The sequence below is a fragment of the Panthera leo genome, chromosome E1 (genome assembly GCF_018350215.1).
Source record: "Panthera leo isolate Ple1 chromosome E1, P.leo_Ple1_pat1.1, whole genome shotgun sequence".
In the NCBI taxonomy this organism is placed as follows: Eukaryota; Metazoa; Chordata; class Mammalia; order Carnivora; family Felidae; genus Panthera; species Panthera leo.
This window is the reverse complement of record NC_056692.1, coordinates 32538030-32564452: the sequence shown is the minus strand read 5'-3', so window position 1 is coordinate 32564452 and position 26423 is coordinate 32538030.

Here is a 26423-nt window from a genome sequence, read left to right as displayed (position 1 = left end):
GATGGAACTGGAGAGTGTGATGCTAAGTGAAATAAGCCATACAGAGAAAGACAGATACCATATGGTTTCACTCTTATGTGGATCCTGAGAAACATAACAGAAACCCATGGGGGAGGGGAAGGAAAAAAAAAATTTAAATAAAACCTTTAAAAAAAAAAAAAGAAATCTGGACTTTATTTGGTTTGAAGGAGCAAGCAGACACAGGTTTGTTAAAAAGGAGAGTGGAATATATACTTAGAGCTGTACAGTAATAACTCTTATAGCAGTTTAGTTAATGAGTAGAAAATGGGGTAAGTCCAAAGCAAGTAATCTTACTAGGAAGCAATTATTCTGAAAGATAGTCTTATATTATGGACTTCCAGGTGTCTGAAAATTCTGAGTAAGGGGTCTGACCATATGTGTTTTTAAAAAGAATGGTCAATTATATAAGCAGTCAGAAGGTCAGAAAACTATAGAGGCATCCTTTCAGTATTCAGGCTAAGAAGACCGATATAATCTCTTCTTTGTTGGTTTGAGAGATAATAAATTGAGTCAGGATCTGATGTCAGGGAAGGGTAGCAAGATAACTTTTGGGTAGAAAGAAACAGGACCACCAGATCAACTTATGCAATAAATCAGGTAATCCAGTGGTCCTAATTATGACTCAACAAATGGCGAATTTGCAGTGACATCCCTCCTGTGAAAGCCCTAGGGCTGTAAACAAACAGAGGTAAAATTTTTGATCTGGAATACCCATTAACATAATAGTAAAGGAATACAGGGGGCTTATCTTCCCTTGCATCATGAAAAGCTAAATTGATGAGAAAAGGGTCCAAGGACAAGCCAGTAGCAAATAAAGTAACCCTTTGGAAAAACAAAAAGCACCTTGAGAAATGCTTGGTTTATTGTAAGAAACATGAAGGCAGCACCCTTGGATGAGAGATTCTTCTGGCGACAGGTAATATGCAGGCTTGAGTCATTCGATTGTAATGTTTAACCGAATTGAGACCTTATTTTTCTCCCAGAAGACAAATTAAGGATAATGATGATGATGCAACAAGCATGATAGTAAGAGCTTAAGTATATGGAGTGGTTAATATGTGCCAGAAACTCATCTAAATGTTTAATAAGCATTGTTCACTTTTGTGATAGATAAATAAATAAGTAAGCAATAGATGATAGGTAGATAGATAGATAGAGAGATGCTAAAACAGATGATCTATATTAACCAAATTTTTGAGTAGGTGATTTTTTTTTAATTGACTAAATCTAACTGTCTTGCATACTATTAGCCTTGATCCTAGAATCTGTTTCTGTTATGCTGGTGATCTGGATTTAATCTTCAAACTTAGTCAAATATGTTAAAGCAATGATTAGGCCAGCTGAGACTATAAACTCTCCAGGGAAAATCAAAGCAATCCTTAAATGTGTATTTAATTCCCAAACATATGGGGGCTTTTCTAGAGTCTTTCTGCTCCTGGTTTATAGCTCAATTCCACTCTGACCGGAGAACCACATTTCATGGTGTCAGGCCTTTGGAATTTGTTGAACCTTGGTTGATGACCTAGCATATGGGCGAGTTTTTGGAATGTTGTTTGTGTACTTAAAGCAACTGTTTCAGTTGCTTTTGCCAATTGTTGTGTGCATATATCATTTAGATCAACCTTGTTTTGGTCAGATCACAGTAACATTTTAGTTTGTTTTATCAAGTGCTGAGAAACGTATTTGAAAAATTTACCAGATTAGCTTGTATTCGTAGGGTTTTTCTTTCAGTCCTGTTATATATGTTCAGTTTAGGTTTATATTCTTGTTGAGTTCAAACATTTAACGTTATGAAACACCTTTGTTTCTTTTTATCGTACTGTAATTTTCTTCCTGTAGTGGTATCTACTTTATTAGTTACACAGGCTTTCTTTTTAGCTATTGTTTATGTGCTATACCTTTTCTCCATCATTTTTTGTGTCTATTTTTTAAAAATATTCCTCATGTACACAGAACATTGTTGTGGTTGTAGCTAGTTATCTCCTCTGTCTTTTACCTAGAGTATTTAGTCAGATTATCTGTCATACTCTTAGGATTTATTTTGTGACTCAATTTACCATCTTGCCATTACCTTTTGACATGTGTTCTTTGTTTCTATTTCTCACCTTTTTCTTTGCTTTAGTATTTTATTTTCTTCCTCTCCAATATTGGCTTGTTAGTTATGCATAATTTTACCATAGACCCTAAAGATTACAAAACACATTCTCACCTTAGGGCTTTAGAGCACTTGCACTACATTATTTTCCTCTCCCCCACCATTTTCATGATTATTGTTTATTAAATCAATGTAAGCTTGAGAGCAAGATTCAGCTCAAAGCAATTTGTATTCAAAATAATGGTTATGTGTTGATTTTTTTTCAGTCCATACTTACCGATTCTGTCGTGTGTGTGTGTGTGTGTGTGTGTGTGTGTAGAATAGAGTGAAGGACTATGCCCCTAGAACAAAGTACTGACAAGTACAAGGCACGGGACCTGATAGTAAGAAGAAGAAACTTGTTGGGTTTCCTTTTCAATTCAGAGTGTTAAAGTGTATTTATTTGGGGCTATGTGCCAGATACTGTACTGGACTTTGAAGATTCAGTAGAGAAGAAGAAAAACATATTCACTGGTTTTATAACATTGAATTCTAACAGGGAAAGAGATACAAATCAAGATGCACATACAATCTAATTCAGTTATTATGTTTCATTTGCTTGTTTAAGGAAACCAACGGATGCAGTAGGAAGCAGAAGTGTGGCTGAGGCCATTTTAGGGTCATCACAGAAAGTGTCTCTGACTGTAGAACACTAATCCCCTTATCTCAAGGATGAAACAAAAAAGCTAACTAAGCAAATAGGCAACGTGTGGTTCATTTGAGGGGCGAGAGAATCTATTGCTTGTTTTCCAGTCTCTGTAATTGATGAAGATAATCATGTCAAAGTTGGATGTTGCATGTAGAGGATAGCAGAATTCAACACTGAGGAGCCTGGGTTTCTGAACAAACTCTTGGAGGAGAGTCCCCTTCCCACTAAAGAAATGTTTTACACTTTAACTAGACAAGAAATAAAATGGTCCTATATTTGCTATATTTGGGCTATTATATTTTTTTCAAAAAAATTTTAATGTTTATTTATTTTTGAGAGACAGAGAGCATGAGCAGAGAGGGGCAGAGAAAGAGAGGGAGACACGGAATCCAAAGCAGGCTCCAGGTTCTGAGCTGTCCACACAAAACCAGACATAGGGCTCGAACCCACAACGATATCATGACCTAAGCTGAAATCGGACGCTTAACCAACTGGCTGCCCGGCCTTCCCTGGGCTATTATATATCTTAAAGTTTATTTGTTAGAGCTATTTGCAACACTCTAGCTAATCTTAATGGGGAAAATTAAGATTTTATTCTAAGAACCATGTAAAGTTTTGAAGCTTTCAAGTTAAGGCATGATATGACCCTAATTACAAATTTAACATTACTCTGATTGAAATGTGAAAAAATAGAAGGAGAGTGGGGATAGAAATAAAGGCATAGTTAAAGGTTGGAAGAGTGTTCTTGGCAAGAGATGATGATGTTCCAGACTGATATGACATTCTGGAACAGACAAAACTATAGTGATTGAGAACAGGTCAGTGGTTACCAGGAGTTAGGAGCGGAGGAAGGTTGACTCAAAGGACAGTATGAGAACATTCTTAGAGAATAAGAAAACTGTATCCTGAATGTGACTACATGAATTTATACATATGCTAAAAGTCTACATTAAAGAAAAAAACCTTTACAGAATATCAATTATACCATATGTAAATATAAGAATAACAATGAAAAAAGTGCTTTAAAAACCCCATAAACCTCAGAACAGTTGTCTTCAAGGCATGGAAAGTGATCCACAAGATGCAATTCAATTTGTTTGTACATATTCTTGTTGATAAATTACTCAATAGTCATAGACTGCCCTCTATGTCTTTGTTTATTTTGTAATAAAGTTCTACACAATATTGAATTTAACACATTGGGAGCCACATTTTATTAATTGTATATGTACAATTTTTGAAAGAGATAAAGGAAGTAAATTAGGAAACTAGTTTCAGTGTATGGTATGTAAATAAACTCATAATACTATTTAGTAATGATACTGAAACATTTCTTATAGTTTAATGGGAAGTAATTTACAACCTCAAGCAAGCTGATGTGTTCCTCAAATATATATTGTTTCTTTGAAATTGTATTATATATCATATTGTATTTATATCTTGTGTATCATACACATAATAGTACATATCATAATCCATGAGATTGAGAGGTAACAATTCTTTATTTGCTGTAATTGGGTAGGAATTTAAAGATGGCTCTGAATCTAGTGTCTCCGAGTAGCTGTATGTGTGGGGTTTGTATGCAGACACTGAGTATTGCTGAAGCAGGGATCTTGGGCTGCATGTCACAAGACAACAGAAAATCTTATTCTCCTGCTTGACGTGCCATAAACATAAAGAATGCAAACCTATAGACATATCTGTATTGCAAATTATTATTTATATAGCACTCTCAGCTACTGGTTTGTATCTTCCATGAAAAGAGTATGTTTTTTATGTGTTTAATTATCCTCAACACTCCCAGGTTATTGATGGATTGCATGCTTTCAACAAAAGTATATTTAACTGAATGGATGGTGAACGGATGAATAGATGGATTGGTTAAAGAATTAATTAGTTAAAAGAGTAGTAGTTATCTCCCTTCTCACTTCTTGTTTACATTCCCAGTAGGATCTAGTAATATTATGGGACATACATATTAGGATATAGGTGGGTAGATTGATAGATAAATAGATCCCACTATATCTGTCCTATACAAATTTAATAGTTTAAGCCTTTAAGAATAAATGATACTAGTAGGAACCTTGGGAAAAATATGAATGTGTCTGTCTGTGTGTGTATATACACTTATATAAATGCATACATGTATATGGGTATATATATTCATATTCATATATACTCATATTCATATATATATTTATATAAATGTATATATTCATATTTTTCCCAAAGCTCCTACTAACATCATTTACTCTTAAATATATTGAATCATCTTATATAGAACACATCAACATTTACAGTGAAATTCTGCTACTAAAGCTACTTAGAGCCCCTTCTCTATTTTTTTCCCCCATTTCCAGTCTATTATCTTTTGTAATAAGTAATTTCCTTCCAGGTACAGGTGACTCATTTTATCTGAATCAAAGTGATTTCAAGGTTCAGTCTGGATTTTGCTGATGTGCCTGGTTTCAAATATTGAGTCATTCACTTTTTGGCAGAAGAGCCTTGCTCAGTGCCAAGTAATTTAGAAAGCTAGAAGGAGCTCCAGTTGGAAGTCAGGCAGAACACAATCAGGTGCCAAGTTTTCTTTTTCTATGAAACAATAAAGCTGGTAAATGAAAGTGAATTTTGCAGATCTTTACTAGTAGGAACAAATGTGATTCAAAAGACCCAAGCCAAAAGCCTCTCCTGCGCAGTGGGCATTAGCACTCACTTTTATCATTTCAGGCCCTAGTCTGGTGCCTGGCTTAAAGGAGGCATTCAGTTAGGGGGTGTTGTTCAATTCAGATGTTGTGTGCCTCATTAGGGTATTTCATTTCTGCTGCCTCCACATATAAATCATTGTATCAGATAATCTACCTCTTAGTTGAGCTCAATGACCCTGCTTGCCATTTTCTCTGGAATTTTCTGTATCTCTTTAAACTCTTCCTGTTACTATTTCTGGCTTAATTGTTAGCAGTGGAGGTCTACAAGAACTGCATAGAGTTGTAAAATAACTAATTACCAATACATATTCATCGGTGTGATTTTATTTAAAAGCAAATGAATAGCATCAGATCATCATGCTCTCTAGAATCACAGAATTAAATTACAAACCATGATTTAGATTTGGACAATAAATAAGACAAAAAGGAAAAAAAAGGTGAGTGTGAATTGATCTATTATTTTGCATCTATGATTTTGCAGTCACAGCAAAGCTGTTTGGATTGTAATAGAAAGGCTATAGGTATATTGCATTTTAAAATGGCTCTTGGCCTTTTAAAGGAATAGTCTTATTTAATGGTGATGGAATTCAATCAAGACAGACGTCAAAACTATTTTAGTAGGACTAATATAGTACATAACTACATCATGGGGGAGAACAGCCTCAGCATCCCTTTTGAATGAAAGTATTCTGAGGCTTGTGGCATTTCACAAATTAAACACATAAAAATAATGTCCGATGCTCAAAAAACAACCACCTTGTTTAAAAATTCTCAGCACTGAGAGCTTTGAGTTTCACATTTAGTGGCCGTGTGACCTGGACTTTGTTTCTACTTGGACCAGATTCCAGAACTGTGCCTGAGAACACAGGGACAGTTTTAAATCACACTTAGATGTTGAGCATCTAGGAACCTTTTTAAAATGCCCAATACCTTGCCAAATTGTGCAAAATATCTCCCAGGAAGAAAGTAGAAAGACACAGCTTTCAATTATCATTGGCTCCAGAACATGTTAGGTTCTTTCCTAAGGTATAGGTTTTATGCATTCTCAGTTTGCCACAGGGCATACCAACCACCCTCCTTTCAGAACACACATGCTTTTCCAATGTTTTGAAGGTCCACCTCAGATCAGCCTTTGTGAGGTTTCATTTGTGAGGAAATGAATGTATTGGCTATGGTAGATGTTGAATGGTGTCATGGAACAATTTTGAAGTTTTCTATATAGAGTTCCTATAAATTGTGTTTCAAGGAATGGGAATGGGGTTTATATAGGCAATCGGGGCTTTGGATCTGTTCTCCTAATGGACAAGCAAGCTACTTAACCACTATGGGCTTCTCAACAACCTTCTAAATAGGATTTTTGTGAGACTTAAATGAAATAGTATAACAAAATCATTTATAACAGAGTGAGGAGTGATGGAGAGAAGTCATGGTCTGGAGTCAGACTGCAAGCATTTAGATATTGCCATGTAACAGCTGCCCCATTTAAGGGGAGATAGGCAAACTTTTTAGATGTCAGTTTCTACATCCATAAAATGGAGGTGAAAATAATACATAGTCCATAGGATGGTTTAAACAACTATCCCATTTAAAGTGTGTGAAGCACACTTAATCATGATACCTAGCACTTAATACATACTCAAAATTTCATATTCCTGCAACATTTTTTGTGTGTGGGTGTATATGATCTTGTCTTGTTTGCTTGCTTGTTTACTTCTTATGGGTAGGGGCTCATAAAATAGTGGCGAACAGTGTAAGGTAATGAGGGAAACCCAGGACTCAGCTGGGGGGAAAGAACAGTGTCCTGTGACTCTCTTTTCCTAGGTAAGTGCTTTGCCCCTAACATTATCATTATTGCCATAATTAACTTCATAAGAAGTTACAACATATGGTTTCACATTGCATTCGTGTGGAGATACTCAACTGAATATTTCGTCAAATATTTTCCAGGACCTCCATTGAGCTAGTGTTCAGAGTAGCAGTTTCAGGAGATGAAGGGCTCTTGGAATGGATGTTTTCATCTAGAAAATCAATTAATCAGTGGCGATTCTGGCTCCATCTGAGTGAACGAGAATTTGCGTATGACTCCCTTTCCAAGAAATCATCTCTTTTGGGTGTGCAGAGCACTTCCCGTGAGTCCTCACGACTGCCATTCTATTTGACTAAGATGCCAGTCACGTTCATCAAAGGGAGGTTGGCCACCTGTGAAGATGGGCTGACTGCCCTTTGGGGCAAAGAAATCTGGAGTCCTGGATTTTGTCAGTTCTAAAAGTGAACAGTTTCCAGATCACTGCTTTAATGGTCCCAGGTTCACCACTGTTGCTTCAATTTAAAAATAATGATTGGCTTTAGATTTGTCATGCGGACGTACCTTAAATCTCAGATTTCTATGGAAATAAATAACATATCGGTTAACAATACAATTAGTTGGATAAGCAATTTAATACCTCTCTCAGTTACCTGGTTTCCCTAATCTTGCCACTGACGTTGGTCTAATATGGTGTGCTTCTCTTCTAGTGATGTAAAAGTAGGCACTTTTCTTCTCTTGCTGACTTGTCCAGGTATTTTGGCATTAGACCGATATTTAGTGTAATTAACTGATTGTAAAAGAAATCAAACAACCTAAGCTGTATCCATCAGAATATCAGTGCTTGCCATGTGTCAGGAACCTTGTTAAATTCTTTGAAAGCATTTAGAAAACATAGCCCTTAGAGTCAGAGTGGTGATTTTAAATCCTCATTTGTAAATGTAGGCGACAACAATAATGATACTAAGCTCACAAGGTTGCTATATGAATATGAATAGATAATTTGCACATACAAAGCACTTAGAATAAAGCTGGGCATTTAGAAAAGTGCTCAGTACATGTTAGATATTATTATTATTGTTATGCTGTACCATATTATAATAATCTATAATATCCCATTATATGACATACTACAAAATACTCTATTTAAATATATATATATATATATATATATATATATATATATATGCACATATGCATGCATATACACACATGTATATGTATTACACAATACTAGAATGCTAATGTACCCATTCCACAGGTAAAACAGTTGAGATTTAATGTAGTTAAGAAACTTGCCAATGTCACAAGGGACGTAGAACTCAAACCCAAGCAATTAGCCAGCATGATACTCTATTACTTTTGACTATGCACATGTAGTCAATGAGGCAGATTCTTTCTCTAATAGATATAACTTATACTTTGAAGAACCAAATAAATGAAGAGATGATATTTCTAGATTAATAAAGCCAAATAGTATTTATCAAAGAAGTGGGAAGCAGAAATTGGTAAATGTAGAGTTAACCCAAAGGCCCAAGTATCTGGTAGGTACATTAATACAAATGTGTAAAACAAAATAGGTATAAGAATGATGAGGCTTATCATCATAACTAGAGAGCACGGGCTTTAATGATACTGATTCTTATCATGTAGAAATGTGAGTATACCGTCACCAATTTCTCACAAAGGGCCCAGCATCCACATATTTATGTGAAAACACTCTGATTTTAAAAATGGGAATTATTTCAAAATAGTTTAAGGCACTGTGAAGTCTAAATAAAGCAGTTCCACAGATTGAATTTGGCCAATGGGCCACCAGTGTGCAATCTCCATAAAATATGCTGTGAAATCACAGACTCCTGAGTGATGAATTCTTCATAAACAGTTGTATTCCTAAAGAGCTGAATACTTTGAACAGCATCTGCCCATTAATAAGTTCCTCATGTGTGAGATGCTGCATTTACTGAAAAAAAATTCCATGTCGAGACACAGCCTCACTCAGGTAGTGAATACATCACCGTCAAGCCCACGGAGTCTGTTTTTTTCAAGTCTACACAGATATTCTAAGGTAGGGTCCTGGGCATTCACTTATACTTTGCCCCATCATACCCCCAAAATATTTCCACAAATCTTTGGTACTCTATTTTGTTTTAGTTTCTTGATTTGCTTGGGCTGGAGTGTTGCAATAACATCTTTCTAATTTAGTTGCAGTCCTGGAAAAAAATGTTCATCCTTGCCTGGTCTTTTGTCTACTGTCTCTAGTTTTCATTTAGTATCCTACCTACTCCATCCTAAACAGATACCCCTGGGAAAAAATTACATTGTCTCGCACCCCACAGCCTACAGTTCAGTCCACACACCAGTTGCTCAACTCAGTGCTGACAGGAGCAAACAGACTCAGCTGGACACACTTACAATATACTCAGTGCATTACCATTATTGCTATCACACGTCTTTGTTTTCTTCGTTGCACGTGTATAGTCTTGAGCTATTTGCTGAAATGTATACTTCCTATGCATAGGGCCTATTAAATAAATTGTGTCATATAAAACAAAGCACAGAACTTAGTTGAGAAAAGTGACTGTTCTTGATAAGTCCTCTCTTGGTCATTTATAATTATGACCATGGTTTTCTCAGTAGGAAGTTAAAAAACAGAGATTTCTGACTGAGCACAGAACGTTAGGAAATTTCCCTTCTTTTAATGGTAGTCAGTTCTGAAGTGTGATTAGTACCTGAACTCTGGTCTTTTTTACTACTCCAGTTTTCAGCCCCACATTAGGTCCTATTTTACACTTCTTCCCCTGAGGTCCAAAATCTTGCATGTTTTACAACCAAAGCCAGCGGATTCATAGTACTGTCCAAAGGAGGAAGTGAAATCATATTGTTTTAAGCTTGGAATAAAAATTAAGCAAACTGGACCACATAAAATAGAAGCTATAGAACTAGTTCTTAACACTTCATGTCTTCTAATTAATCTAATGTTGTGGACTTAAAATGGTTCAAAAGACAGACTAGAAAATTTAAAGGATTTGCCAGTACATACAAAGATTCTTCCATTTCCTAAAGGGAAATGCAGTGATCATAAGGCAAGATGGAAAACGTTTTAATCATGGTATTAAAACATTAATTTTCTTACCAGGACAATCAGCAACATAGCTAGAATGATAAGTTGAATCTGATTTATTTTCATATATTGTCTTTTATACCAAATACCTTAAAATAGTAGGGATACAATAATAAGATAACATTTATTCAGTACTTTGAAGTGAAATTTCTAACTCTTGTGTGTCCCAGCAGATTGATCTGTGATTTCTCTAAAAAGACAACAAGATAAAGTTTATCCTGCCCTATTTTCATCCATTTCACTTTGCTTTTTGCTTTTCATTTCCAATCACACAGAATTTGTTACAAGGAAAACAAGGCAGTGCAGGAAAAGGAAGTTGGCAATGCCAGGGGGAGAGTGATTGCAGATCTTTTAGTTAAACTAGGAACTAAAAACCAAAGATTCAGGCTCAATACTTAATTCACTGGGGGGGTTCCGGAAGATGGCGGCGTAGGAGGACGCGGGGCTCACAGCGCGTCCTGCTGATCACTTAGATTCCACCTACACCTGCCTAAAGAACCCAGAAAACCGCCAGAGGATTAGCAGAACGGAGTCTCCGGAGTCAAGCGCAGACCAGAGGCCCACGGAAGAGGGTAGGAAGGGCGGCGAGGCGGTGCGCGCTCCACGGACTGGCGGGAGGGAGCCGGGGCGGAGGGGCGGCTCGCCGGCCAAGCAGAGCCCCCGAGTCTGGCTGGCAAAAGCGGAGGGGCCGGACAGACTGTGTTCCGACAGCAAGCGCGACTTAGCGTCTGGGAGGTCAGAAGTTAACAGCTCCGCTCGGAAAGCGGGAAGGCTGGAGGACAAAGGGAGGGAGAGCTGCTGAGCCCCCGGACGGCAGAGCTCAGCTTGGCGGGGAACAAAGGCGCTCACCAGCGCCATCTCCCCCGCCCATCCCCCAGCCAAAATCCCAAAGGGAACCAGTTCCTGCCAGGGAACTTGCTCGCTCCGCGCAAACACCCAACTCTGTGCTTCTGCGGAGCCAAACCTCCGGCAGCGGATCTGACTCCCTCCCGCTGCCACAGGGCTCCTCCTGAAGTGGATCACCTAAGGAGAAGCGAGCTAAGCCTGCCCCTCCAGCCCCCGTGCACCTTGCCTACCCACCCCAGCTAATACGCCAGATCCCCAGCAACACAAGCCTGGCAGTGTGCAAGTAGCCCAGACGGGACACGCCACCCCACAGTGAATCCCGCCCCTAGGAGAGGGGAAGAGAAGGCACACACCAGTCTGACTGTGGCCCCAGCAGTGGGCTGGGGGCAGACATCGGGGTCGGACTGCGGCCCCGCCCACTAACTCCAGTTATACACCACAGCACAGGGGAAGTGCACTGCAGGTCCTCACCACGCCAGGGACTCTCCAAAATGACCAAACGGAAGAATTCCCCTCAGAAGAATCTCCAGGAAATAACAACAGCTAATGAACTGATCAAAAAGGATTTAAATAATATAACAGAAAGTGAATTTAGAATAATAGTCATAAAATTAATCGCTGGGCTTGAAAACAGTATACAGGACAGCAGAGAATCTCTTGCCACAAAGATCGAGGGACTAAGGAACAGTCACGAGGAGTTGAAAAACGCTTTAAACGAATTGCAAAACAAAATGGATTCCACGATGGCTCGGCTTGAAGAGGCAGAGGAGAGAATAGGTGAACTAGAAGATAAAGTTATGGAGAAAGAGGAAGCTGAAAGAAAGAGAGATAAAAAAATCCAGGAGTATGAGGGGAAAATTAGAGAACTAAGTGATACACTAAAAAAAAATAATATACGCATAATTGGTATCCCAGAGGAGGAAGAGAGAGGGAAGGGTGCTGAAGGGGTACTTGAACAAATTATAGCTGAGAACTTCCCTGAACTGGGGAAGGAAAAAGGCATTGAAATCCAAGAGGCACAGAGAACTCCCTTCAGACGTAACTTGAATCGATCTTCTGCACGACATATCATAGTGAAACTGGCAAAATACAAGGATAAAGAGAAAATTCTGAAAGCAGCAAGGGATAAACGTGCCCTCACATATAAAGGGACACCTATAAGACTCGTGACTGATCTCTCCTTTGAAACTTGGCAGGCCAGAAAGGCTTGGCACGATATCTACAGTGTGCTAAACAGAAAAAATATGCAGCCGAGAATCCTTTACCCAGCAAGTCTGTCATTTAGAATAGAAGGAGAGATAAAGGTCTTCCCAAACAAACAAAAACTGAAGGAATTTGTCACCACGAAACCAGCCCTACAAGAGATCCTAAGGGGGATCCTGTGAGACAAAGTACCAGAGACATCACTACAAGCATAAAACATACAGACATCACAATGACTCTAAACCCATATCTTTCTATAATAACACTGAATGTAAATGGATTAAATGCGCCAACCAAAAGACATAGGGTATCAGAATGGATAAAAAAACAAGACCCATCTATTTGCTGTCTACAAGAGACTCATTTTAGATCTGAGGACACCTTTAGATTGAGAGTGAGGGGATGGAGAACTATTTATCATGCTCCTGGAAGCCAAAAGAAAGCTGGAGTAGCCATACTTATATCAGACAAACTAGACTTTAAATTAAAGGCTGTAACAAGAGATGAAGAAGGGCATTATATAATAATCACAGGGTCTATCCACCAGGAAGAGCTAACTATTATAAATGTCTATGCGCCAAATACCCGAGCCCCCAGATATATAAAACAATTACTCATAAACATAAGCAACCTTATTGATAAGAATGTGGTCATTGCAGGGGACTTTAACACCCCACTTACAGAAATGGATAGATCATCTAGACACACAGTCAATAAAGAAACAAGGGCCCTGAATGATACATTGGATCAGATGGACTTGACAGATATATTTAGAACTCTGCATCCCAAAGCAACAGAATATACTTTCTTCTCGAGTGCACATGGAACATTCTCCAAGATAGATCATATACTGGGTCACAAAACAGCCCTTCATAAGTTTACAAGAATTGAAATTATACCATGCATACTTTCAGACCACAATGCTATGAAGCTTGAAATCAACCACAGGAAAAAGTCTGGAAAACCTCCAAAAGCATGGAGGTTAAAGAACACCCTACTAACGAATGAGTGGGTCAACCAGGCAATTAGAGAAGAAATTAAAACATATATGGAAACAAACGAAAATGAAAATACAACAATCCAAACGCTTTGGGATGCAGCGAAGGCAGTCCTGAGAGGAAAATACATTGCAATCCAGGCCTATCTCAAGAAACAAGAAAAATCCCAAATACAAAATCTAACAGCACACCTAAAGGAAATAGAAGCAGAACAGCAAAGGCAGCCTAAACCCAGCAGAAGAAGAGAAATCATAAAGATCAGAGCAGAAATAAACAATATAGAATCTAAAAAAACTGTAGAGCAGATCAACGAAACCAAGAGTTGGTTTTTTGAAAAAATAAACAAAATTGACAAACCTCTAGCCAGGCTTCTCAAAAAGAAAAGGGAGATGACCCAAATAGATAAAATCATGAATGAAAATGGAATGATTACAACCAATCCCTCAGAGATACAAACAATTATCAGGGAATACTATGAAAAATTATATGCCAGCAAATTGGACAACCTGGAAGAAATGGACAAATTTCTAAACACCCACACTCTTCCAAAACTCAATCAGGAGGAAATAGAAAGCTTGAACAGACCCATAACCAGCGAAGAAATTGAATCGGTTATCAAAAATCTCCCAACAAATAAGAGTCCAGGACCAGATGGCTTCCCAGGGGAGTTCTACCAGACATTTAAAGCAGAGATAATACCTATCCTTCTCAAGCTATTCCAAGAAATAGAAAGGGAAGGAAAACTTCCAGGCTCATTCTATGAAGCCAGTATTACTTTGATTCCTAAACCAGACAGAGACCCAGTAAAAAAAGAGAACTACAGGCCAATATCCCTGATGAATATGGATGCAAAAATTCTTAATAAGATACTAGCAAATCGAATTCAACAGCATATAAAAAGAATTATTCACCATGATCAAGTGGGATTCATTCCTGGGATGCAGGGCTGGTTCAACATTCGCAAATCGATCAACGTGATCCATCACATTAACAAAAAAAAAGAGAAGAACCATATGATCCTGTCAATCGATGCAGAAAAGGCCTTTGACAAAATCCAGCACCCTTTCTTAATAAAAACCCTTGAGAAAGTCGGGATAGAAGGAACATACTTAAAGATCATAAAGGCCATTTATGAAAAGCCCACAGCTAACATCATCCTCAACGGGGAAAAACTGAGAGCTTTTTCCCTGAGATCAGGAACACGACAGGGATGCCCACTGTCACCGCTGCTGTTTAATATAGTGCTGGAAGTTCTAGCATCAGCAATCAGACAACAAAAGGAAATCAAAGGCATCAAAATTGGCAAAGATGAAGTCAAGCTTTCGCTTTTTGCAGATGACATGATATTATACATGGAAAATCCGATAGACTCCACCAGAAGTCTGCTAGAACTGATACATGAATTCAGCAAAGTTGCAGGATACAAAATCAATGTGCAGAAATCAGTTGCATTCTTATACACTAACAATGAAGCAACAGAAAGACAAATGAAGAAACTGATCCCATTCACAATTGCACCAAGAAGCATAAAATACCTAGGAATAAATCTAACCAAAGATGTAAAAGATCTGTATGCTGAAAACTATAGAAAGCTTATGCAGGTAATTGAAGAAGATATAAAGAAATGGAAAGACATTCCCTGCTCATGGATTGGAAGAATAAATATTGTCAAAATGTCAATACTACCCAAAGCTATCTACACATTCAATGCAATCCCAATCAAAATTGCACCAGCATTCTTCTCGAAACTAGAACAAGCAATCCTAAAATTCATATGGAACCACAAAAGGCCCCGAATAGCCAAAGTAATTTTGAAGAAGAAGACCAAAGCAGGAGGCATCACAATCCCAGACTTTAGCCTCTACTACAAAGCTGTCATCATCAAGACAGCATGGTATTGGCATAAAAACAGACACATAGACCAATGGAATAGAATAGAAACCCCAGAACTAGACCCACAAACGTATGGCCAACTCATCTTTGACAAAGCAGGAAAGAACATCCAATGGAAAAAAGACAGTCTCTTTAACAAATGGTGCTGGGAGAACTGGACAGCAACATGCAGAAGGTTGAAACTAGACCACTTTCTCACACCATTCACAAAAATAAACTCAAAATGGATAAAGGACCTGAATGTGAGACAGGAAACCATCAAAACCTTAGAGGAGAAAGCAGGAAAAGACCTCTCTGACCTCAGCCGTAGCAATCTCTTACTCGGCACATCCCCAAAGGCAAGGAAATTAAAAGCAAAAGTGAATTACTGGGACCTTATGAAGATAAAAAGCTTCTGCACAGCAAAGGAAACAACCAACAAAACTAAAAGGCAACCAACGGAATGGGAAAAGATATTTGCAAATGACACATCGGACAAAGGGCTAGTATCCAAAATCTATAAAGAGCACATCAAACTCCACACCCGAAAAACAAATAACCCAGTGAAGAAATGGGCAGAAAACATGAATAGACACTTCTCTAAAGAAGACATCCGGATGGCCAACAGGCACATGAAAAGATGTTCAACGTCGCTCCTTATCAGGGAAATACAAATCAAAACCACACTCAGATACCACCTCACGCCAGTCAGAGTGGCCAAAATGAAGAAATCAGGGGACTATAGATGCTGGAGAGGATGTGGAGAAACAGGAACCCTCTTGCACTGTTGGTGGGAATGCAAATTGGTGCAGCCGCTCTGGAAAGCAGTGTGGAGGTTCCTCAGAAAATTAAAAATAGACCTACCCTATGACCCAGCAATAGCACTGCTAGGAATTTATCCAAGGGATACAGGAGTACTGATGCATAGGGGCACCTGTACCCCAATGTTTATAGCGGCACTCTCAACAATAGCCAAATTATGGAAAGAGCCTAAATGTCCATCAACTGATGAATGGATAAAGAAATTGTGGTTTATATACACAATGGAATACTACGTGGCAATGAGAAAAAATGAAATATGGCCTTTTGTAGCAACATGGATGGAACTGGAGAGTGTGATGCTAAGTGAAATAAGCCATACAGAGAAAGACAGATACCATATGGTTTCACTCTTATGTGGATCCTGAGAAACATAACAGAAACCCATGGGGGAGGGGAAGGAAAAAAAAAAAAAAAAAAAAAAGAGGTTAGAGTGGGAGAGAGCCAAAGCATTAGAGACTGTTAAAAAACTGAGAACAAACTGAGGGTTGATGGGGGGTGGGAGGGAGGGCAGGGTGGGTGATGGGTATTGAGGAGGGCACCTTTTGGGATGAGCACTGGGTGTTGTATGGAAACCAATTTGACAGTAAATTTCATATATTAAAAAATAAAAAAATAATAATAATAATAAAAAAAAAAAAAAAAAAAAAAGGAAAAAAAAAATACTTAATTCACTGAAGGCTGACAGTGGTATTGGGTAAAAACCAATGTCTGGATGGATCTCTGTGGAAAAGTAGTAAGGTTATTTTTTTCTAGTTTTTAAAGTACTGTCAGATCAAAGGGCTAATGTAAGTGCATTTACCTCTTTTTAATGTCCAAGTTCAGAATACACGGCACTCTGGTATCCTTCCAAGTGTGATGAAGAATTTCTCGCAATACCCTAGCGAGGTCAGTCGAGTTACAGATAGCCCATTGTGGGGAATTTTGCATTACTCCAGAGCATTCTGATAAATGATAAATTTTGCAGTCCGTCAGTAGGATATGTGAAGGTCTCTTCTTTACCGTTTAGCTGGTAACTGATTGGCAATTTTCAATATCACCTGTCCCCACCACCATCATCACTATTTAAGAATGAGTAAAAAGATCTCAAACTATTTGGAGCTCAACAACCACATTAACTGCAGATATTACATGGAACATGTTAGGTATTTCTAATTTAAAAATAAAAACCATCTTTTAAAGAATGTAGTAAACTGTCTTTTATCAACACCTTTGTCTGGAGAATAAATATTAGACATGGATCATTTGAGCGTTTATGCCACTTATAAATATTGCTTTCACCTTGGATCAAACCCTGATGTTTTCCTTGAAGTCAAATAGCTTGAAATTGTGCAGGTATTTTTGGTTATAGTCAGGGAAGGTAAAAATGGACAACTATTTTTATGCCTCAAAAAAACCATCCAAGATTTATAAGCATAGCAACTTTTTCCTCGAAACTCCGTCAAAGATTATCCTCAATTAAGTCAGGTAGTTAAATGTTTGCCATTTATTCCATGTACCTTTAAAAAACATTTTTGTGTAATACCGAACTCAACTATTATGTCTAGAATCCTTTCTCTTAATGAATGCTTCAGCACTAACTGTTGAAAAGCAATTTATTTTTATGAAACTCTAAGGATCAAATCTCAGAAGCCATTATTTATATGATGAACCTATGACTTTCCAAATTGGCTTGAAGTGCTGCACAGAAGTGCTCCTTTTGTCTTTTGTATTTGCTTTATTGCTACATGATGTGTTGCTATTTATTGTGAAAAACAAATCTCAAAGCAAAAAGAGAGGTGTTATTAAATATCTCTGTGCAACATCCGTGATTTCCTTTAACAACTAAACTACAACATCTTAGATGATGCTGTTCGTAACATAATGACATTTAAATGATTCAAAATACTTGTAAAACTTATTTTTCTGACATTATGAAATAGGCTTTACTTTAAAAAAATATGTTAACAAAGATACAGTTTTTGAGATTGTTCTAAATAATATGAATTCACGATAGCTACGCTTTCGGTTTCATGGAGGAAGACTTTATTAATTATAAGGGAATGGGGATATAAGGAATTGAACAATTATAGTAGGCAAAGAGGGAAAGAAGTGTAGAAAAGAACAAAGAAGGCTTAATACATCAGATCGGTGCTTACAACATCCAGCCTTCTGGCGGGGAAGCCCCACAGTTGAACAGCCGGTTGGAGTCCCCATTGAGGGTCCTGGGCTGAGAGTCCTAACCTCAGGTGAGACTTCGAAGTAGCTATTCCCACCAGAGCAATATATATACTACCTGTGCGTGCTTTATGGCTAGTCATTAAGTTTGCCTAAGCGCTGCCGAAAGTGAGCTTTACTTTTTTTGTTTTTTGGTTTTTGTTTTTTCTGTTTCTCTTCGTATATCACAATCTTAGGAGCTTGGCCCTCTGCATATTCTTCTTTCCTCCTTGATGCATTCCAGGGGAATCAGCCTGGTCTGGCTCAAGGAGGAAGGTGAGGCACATTAAGACCTCTTGGCATCAGGAACAGAAGGGCCAGTTCTGATCCCAAGGCCAAATACAGAGGACAAGCCTACTAAGCCCGCATGATTGCCTACATGTGGCTCTGGGCAGATATGTGTGACAGGTCACATAAACAACTTCTATACAGAACAGAGATATACCTAAAGCCTTGAACTTTTTTCTTTTAAGCATGTCTAATGGAACTCTCTTGAATTAATGTCTGTGTTTATTTGATACAAACACAGTGAAACGTTTTTAACTTCATTATTAATTTATTTGGTAGGAGTGGGCTGTTTACCCTGAACAGTCTCAAACATAGTCCACATTTCACTGTCAGAAAGGTTTTAAATGTTGACATTTATCACAATTTACAGAGTAAAATACACAGGAAGCAAATTGCCCAGAATACCCTTCTCATAATATATTGAGAATGCAATTGGCTTGCTTCTCATTTCTGGTAATTAGCTGCCTTAGGTGAGCACAAGGTGGATTTACATTTGGTAGAAACATAATGACCAGATTGTCTAAACTGATAATATGGAAATTCTGCCTGACACATGGTTTTACAAAAAGAAAACACACCTGAGATAGGATCCATGCCAAGATAGCTGGAATAGAACCGTAGTGTGTAGATACAACTTCATATCATTATGAAAGTCAAATGAGAAGTTCAAAGGGCTATACAGTTTTTCAGGTTTGAAGCATAACTTAATCTTAGTCTATTCATGTTTATCATATGAACCTCCTTTTCGAATAAACCCATTGTATTTGTTTTCAAGCTTGACCTATTAATCCAACTGTTATAGAATGCTAGGTTTTATCTGTTACATAGGTACATATGGTACATATATGTGTGTGCATGTGTATGCATGTGTGTATATAAATGTGTATATATGTATTATGTATGTAATGTGTGTTTGTATGTCTGTGTATGGTCAGCAGCATGTCAATTTGGAGATTAAAAGCCAAGCTTTTAATCTAGGTTAAATGTTACCAATACATGATACAAGGTGAGTATTGAGATTGTATTTACCTGTTGAAAAAATACTTTGATCTAGTAGCTCCTAAAATTAGAAGCCCCTTTAAATAGCACTCATTTTATGTTAAGGATGAGGAGATCAAGCCCAAGTGATTATCCAAAGTTAAGCAGTCTGTTTCTGAACTCAGCTCCAGCCCAAGTCTCTTCTCTCCTTCTTAGTCCCTCGCATGACCCCCACCACATACGGGAGAAGATTCTGCAATCTAACCAGGCTGAACCATTCAGACATTCAGACATTTGCTTAACCAAAGTTAAGCAGTCTGTTTCTGAACTCAGCTCCAGCCCAAGTCTCCTCTCTCCTTCTTAGTCCCTCGCATGACCCCCACCACATATGCAGAAGATTCTGCAATCTAACCATTTAAAAATCAGGCAATATTGTTATATGACTTCCCTCAAAGGTCAGTTCAGCTAAAACTATCCATCTGGTTGTAGCACACACACAAGAAGATGTTCTATATGCTCCTTAGGAACAGGAGTGAAATTTAAATTTTTTTTTTTTTAACGTTTATTTATTTTTGAGACAGAGAGAGACACAGCATGAACGGGGGAGGGGCAGAGAGAGAGGGAGACACAGAATCGGAAGCAGGCTCCAGGCTCTGAGCCATCAGCCCAGAGCCCGACGCGGGGCTCGAACTCACGGACCGTGAGATCGTGACCCGGGCTGAAGTCGGACGCTTAACCGACTGAGCCACCCAGGCGCCCCAGGAGTGAAATTTAAATAGTTATGTTAAAGCTCCATAATAGTGTAATTATAGTAATAAAATCTGATAAATAAGAAAAAGAATACTTGCTTCCCCAGACTTACCACCTAGGGGTGATAATTCATTTGTGTCCAGAATAATTAATGTGTTGCATTAATTTTTTCACAAATGAGCATATATCCAAGGTTGTGCATCAAAAACATTATATAAATATATACAATACCGATATCTATTTAGAAAATAACATAAAATAATTATTTTCATTTCATGGAATTTTTTTTCTTTGACATATCAAACTGTATCAGCTGTTAATTACCTTTTTCTCTTTTCTTCCAGAAACTTACACTTTGTTTTTTTGTTTTTTTTTTTTTGCTATGGTATATCATTTAGATATTCTTCCTTTACATTTTTATAAATGATCCTTTAATTTTCACAAAAGCATTGTTTCTTCTGTTGTATTAACTGTTTATTTTCTCACTGCCTGTGTGTATTTCCCTAGCCTTGCTTGCAATTGTTTTTCTTTCTGACTATCTTGAATATAGATGTTAGAGAAAGTGCTGGTAACTAGGCATTTATTTCCAACTGCAAAACTCAGCATAGAAGTTCTTAAATCCCTATCAGGGAGATATTCAGAAAAATCATGCTCATATTGTTTTATAATGGTCCAGATATTTTAAATGTGTGCATCACCAACCTTGCAAGAGGGTTCCCCTTTCTCCACATCCTCGCCAACACCTGTTGTTTCTTGTGTTGTTGATTTTAGCCATTATGACAGGTGTGAGGTGATAGCTCATTGTAGTTTTGATTTTTATTTCCCTGATGATCAGTGATATTGAGCATCTTCAGAGATGTGTCTATTGGTCATCTGTATGTCTTCTTTGGAAAAAATGTCTATTCATGTCTTCTGTCCGATATTAAATTGGATCATTTGTCTTTTGGGTGGTGAGTTTTATAAGTTCTTTGTATATTTCGGATCCTAACCCTATATCAGATACGTCATTTGCAAATATCCTCTCCTATTCCAGAGGTTGTCTTTTAGTTTTGTCGATTGTTCTCTTTGCTGGGCAGAAGCTTTTTAATTTGATAAAGCCCAATACTTTATTTTGCTTTTGTTTCCCTTGCCTCAGGAGACCTATCTAGAAAGAAGTTGCTATGGCTGATGTCAAAGAGTTTACTGCTTATCTTCTCCTCTAGGATTTTGATGGTTTCCTACCTCACATTTAGGTCTTACATCCATTTTGAATTTATTTTTGCATTTAATGTAAGTGGTCCAGTTTCATTCTTTTGCGTGTTGCTGTCCAGTTTTCCAACACCATTTGTTGAAGAGATTGTCTTTTTCCCATTTGATATTCTTTCCTACTTTGTCAAAGATTAATTGTCTGTATAGTTGTGGGTTCATTTCTGTTTTTTTTTTTAATTCGGTTCCATTGATCTGTGTGTCTCTTTTTCTGCCAGTACCATAGTGTTTTGATCACTACAGCTTTGTAATATAACTTGAAGTTCTCAACTGTGATGCTTCCAGCTTTTCTTTTCTTTTTCCAGGTTAAGTTGGCTATTTGGGGTCTTTTGTGGTCCCGACAAATCTTATGATTATTTGTCCTGGCTCTATGAAAAATTCTGTTGGTATTTTGATAGGGGTTGCATTAAAAGTGTAGATTGGGGGCACCTGAGTGTCTCAGTCAGTTGAGCATCCAGCTTCGGCTTGAGTCATGATCTCGTGGTTTGTGGTTTGAACCCCACGTCTGGCTCTGTGCTGACAGCTCAGAGCCTAGAGCCTGCTTGGGATTTTGTGTCTTCCTCTCTCTCTCTCTGCCCACCCCACTCATGCTCTGTCTCTCAAGAATTAATAAACATTTAAAAAAAAACATTTAAAAGTGTAGATTGCTTTTGGGTAGTGAGTAATATAGACATTTTAACAATATTGCTTCTTCTAATCTGTGAGCATTTTCCTCAAAAAGGTAAAAATTGAACGACCCTATAATCCAACAATACTAGGTGTTTACCCAGAGAATACAAAAATACTAATTCAAAGAGATACATGCACCCTGATGCTTATAGCAGCATTATCTTCAATAGCCAAATTATGGAAACAGCCCAAATGCCCATAAATTGATGAATGGATAAAGAAGATATATATATATATATATATATATATATTCCACACATATATATATTATTCCACATATATATATTCCACATATATATGTGGAATATATATATATACATACAATATATATAAATATATACAATATTTATATATAAAATGGAGTATAACTCAGCCATCAGAAAGAATGCAGTCTTGCCATTTGCAATGATTTGGATGGAGCCAGAGAGTGTTATGCTGAGTGAAATAAGTCAGTGAGAGAAAGACAAATACCATGTGATTTCACTCATATGTGGAATTTAAGAAATAAAAGGGGAAGCAAACCAAGAAACAGACTCTTCACTATAGAGAACAAACTGATGGTTATCAGGGGGGAAGTGGGTGAGGGGATGGGTAAAATAGGTAATGAGGATTAAGGGGTGAACTTGCTGTGATGAGTTCCAGATGATGTATGGAAATGGGGAGTTCATATATTGTACACCTGAAACTAATTTCCACTGTATGTTAATTAACTGGACTTTAAATTAAAAAAAAAAAAAAACTTACAAAAACTGTATGAATCATAATGAGCATTTAATAATTAAATCTTTTTAAACTGCTTATTTCCTTTAGTGACCTTTCAGGATGTCTAGAGAGGCAAAACAAAACTCTTCAGAAACTTTATATACATTGATAATGTTTTAAAGGTCCTTGGTATAGGAATTTAAGAAAACTCAGTATACTGTTGTTAGGGTTTGTGCTGGTGGTGGAGCTGCTTAAGACAAGTTACTACTGAAACTTTCCTTACTGGACATTTCAGACAATGTAATAGAGTTGCTGGCTACCATAGCCATGTTGCTTCTAATTCAATCACCTATTCAGCCATTCTGGGGTGAGCAGTGAGGAGTGAGTGTACTGAAGCAGTCTGCTGGGGTCCAACCAGGTTTGTCGTCAAAAAAAGATGGTGACTCTTGCAGAAATTCTCTGAATGAGGAGGACAGACAACACTTGGATAACAAAGAGGAAGACTAGAGATACTTCAAGGGGGAGGAAGTCTGTGAATGAAGATAATGGAGGTAACAAAGTGTTGTATGGGGCAGGGGGAAGAAGCATTTAAAAGAAATATCCAACTGAAAGCAAGGTTAATGTGTAACCATTTTGGAAACTTGACTCTGCCTGTGATTTCTTGTATGAGACTGTGAGAATGAGGCAGTTACTCTTGTTAAGTCCCCATATACATAACTTGCAGTACGGTGGTCACCATTGATGCTTAGGGCATGGGAGTAGTATAAACTAATTATTAAAGGCAGAATTCTTTAGAGAGTAAATCATTTTTGTAATATCAGATGCTTAAATATCAAATAGGAAAGAAAAAAAGGAAAAGATTTCTCAAACTGAAGATTTTAAAACAATGCTTTGGCTTAAAAAAGCTCTTGTTTGACTGGGTCAGTCCTTTCTCTTTGTATTACATACAGTTCCCAGACTGCGAGAGAGCTGAAAGCAATTTTACATTTATTGAAAACTGTGATTTCACAGTGTTTCACCGATGAGTGTATGCATTCTGCAGAGCCCATATTAGAACCATTTCCCAAATTCAGTAGACATAGATCTGTGCTACGTACCTATTAGCAAACTATGATATAGAATGCTCAGGACTGCACTCAGAAACAAGCAGCACAGAATGCACCTGATGGAGGAAATAAATGATGCAGAGATAAGGCCTTCCTATCACATCTGATTTTTTAATCTTAGCTTAGAAGGTTTAATGTTTCTATTCAGGTAAATGAGGATGAACACCACAGTGAGCTGGATGAGGCTCTGTTTAAAGAGACAGAGAGAGAGAGAGAGAGAGAGAGAAAGAACAGGGGGCACCTGGGTGGCTCAGTAGGTGAAATGTCTGACTCTGGATTTTGGCTCAGGTCGTCATGATCTTATGGTTTATGAGATGGAGCCCCATGTCAGTCTCTGCACTAACAACACAGAGCCTGCCTGGGATTCTCTCTCTCTCTCTGCCTCTCCCCTGCTCTCTTTCTTCTCTCTCAAAATAAATAAATAAACTTAAAAAAGGAACAACTCAATCATATCTTTGGGGGTCACGAATCAGTTTCTCCAACCCTCTTTCACTATACCTAACTGAGAAAAAAGTCAGCCAGGTATCTGAGAATGGATTGATGCAGAACCAGGGTGAGCACTGTCATTAAGACCTGTAGGGAATGAAGGGAAACCATGGTTTTGAGAAGTACGCAAACTGCCACAAAACATTTGCAAGAAGCTCAAAAGGGCAAAGGAAACCTTAGGTGAAAGAACAATATTTAACTCAATGACCGTAAAGTCTTTTATTATGAGGGCAAAGTCTCCAATACTTATTAAGAGTTAAACCCCTTTTGACTTCTATAATCCAAGATTCTACCTGGAGGTTGTTCATTTCAGTAGAGTGAATAACTGCAGAAGTACTAAATAGGGAAACAGTGCCTACAATGAAAATTATAAGATAAATAACCTAGAGTGGAACAGTGTACTTCAAGTTCCACTGTGACATCAATAGAAACTGAGTACTGTGGAAGAAGAACAGAGGTGCCAGCAACATACACAAAGTTGTGGAGCTATGAGGCAATTGTCACTTCATTGATGCCATTCAAGTTAGTGAGAATCAAGTTTTGGAAGTTAGACAAGAAAACCTTAAAGAACTTTGGCAGAAGTAAGAAGTAGACAGGGCTTGGAATAATATAAAGAATTTGAAAAGTATGCTGTAAACAAGGAACTTCCACAGTAAAGGCTGTGACTACCAAGTCTCTTCATTAGATGACATCTGTTAGGTATCATGCTAGATTGGGAAGGAAATTAAAAAGTCACAAACAATTCTCGGCAGTTATAATTCTAAGAGAAGTAAAGAAGATATTGAAGATTTACACAATTAATTTAAAGCACAATTCTTTAGTAGATGAGGTCTGCAAAGTGAATAAGGGTTTCCTCTATGTTATAATAAGATAGAAGGTGGAAATGAGGTCTAAGTTGAAGAGCATCTTAGAAGTAGATGTGAGGACAGAAGGGCATGATAATGCTGGAAAGGGAAGAGGCAGACAGCTGTTGCATTTTTTACTTGGATCTGGAGACAGGAAGGAGAGGACAGCTGTAGTTGGGCAGTTATTAACAACAGAAATGAGTTTCTTACTTGCAGGCACAAAATTGCCAAAGAGACTAATATAAATTAATCCTTTAGGAATTTTTTTCTGCCTTAATAATATACATATAAATGTTTTAAGTGAGATAATATTGGTAAAACATCTGGCAAGTAATATGGGCAAATTCAAATGGTGACCACAATACTGCAAGTTATGTATATGGGGACTTAACAAGAGTAACTGCCTCATTCTCACAGTCTCATACAAGAAATCACAGGCAGAGTCAAGTTTCCAAAATGGTTACACATTAACCTTGCTTTCAGTTGGATATTTCTTTTAAATGCTTCTTCCCCCTGCCCCATACAACACTTTGTTACCTCCATTATCTTCATTCACAGACTTCCTCCCCCTTGAAGTATCTCTAGTCTTCCTCTTTGTTATCCAAGTGTTGTCTGTCCTCCTCATTCAGAGAATTTCTGCAAGAGTCACCATCTTTTTTTGACGACAAACCTGGTTGGACCCCAGCAGACTGCTTCAGTACACTCACTCCTCACTGCTCACCCCAGAATGGCTGAATAGGTGATTGAATTAGAAGCAACATGGCTATGGTAGCCAGCAACTCTATTACATTGTCTGAAATGTCCAGTAAGGAAAGTTTCAGTAGTAACTTGTCTTAAGCAGCTCCACCACCAGCACAAACACCAACAAGAGTGTATATGGCCCATGTGACTAAAGCTGATGAAGGGCCAGAATCAGAATTCCCAGTCCTTGAGTTTTTAACCTTGACTAGAACACAAGTAAAGGATGAGGCTTTGGAGATAAA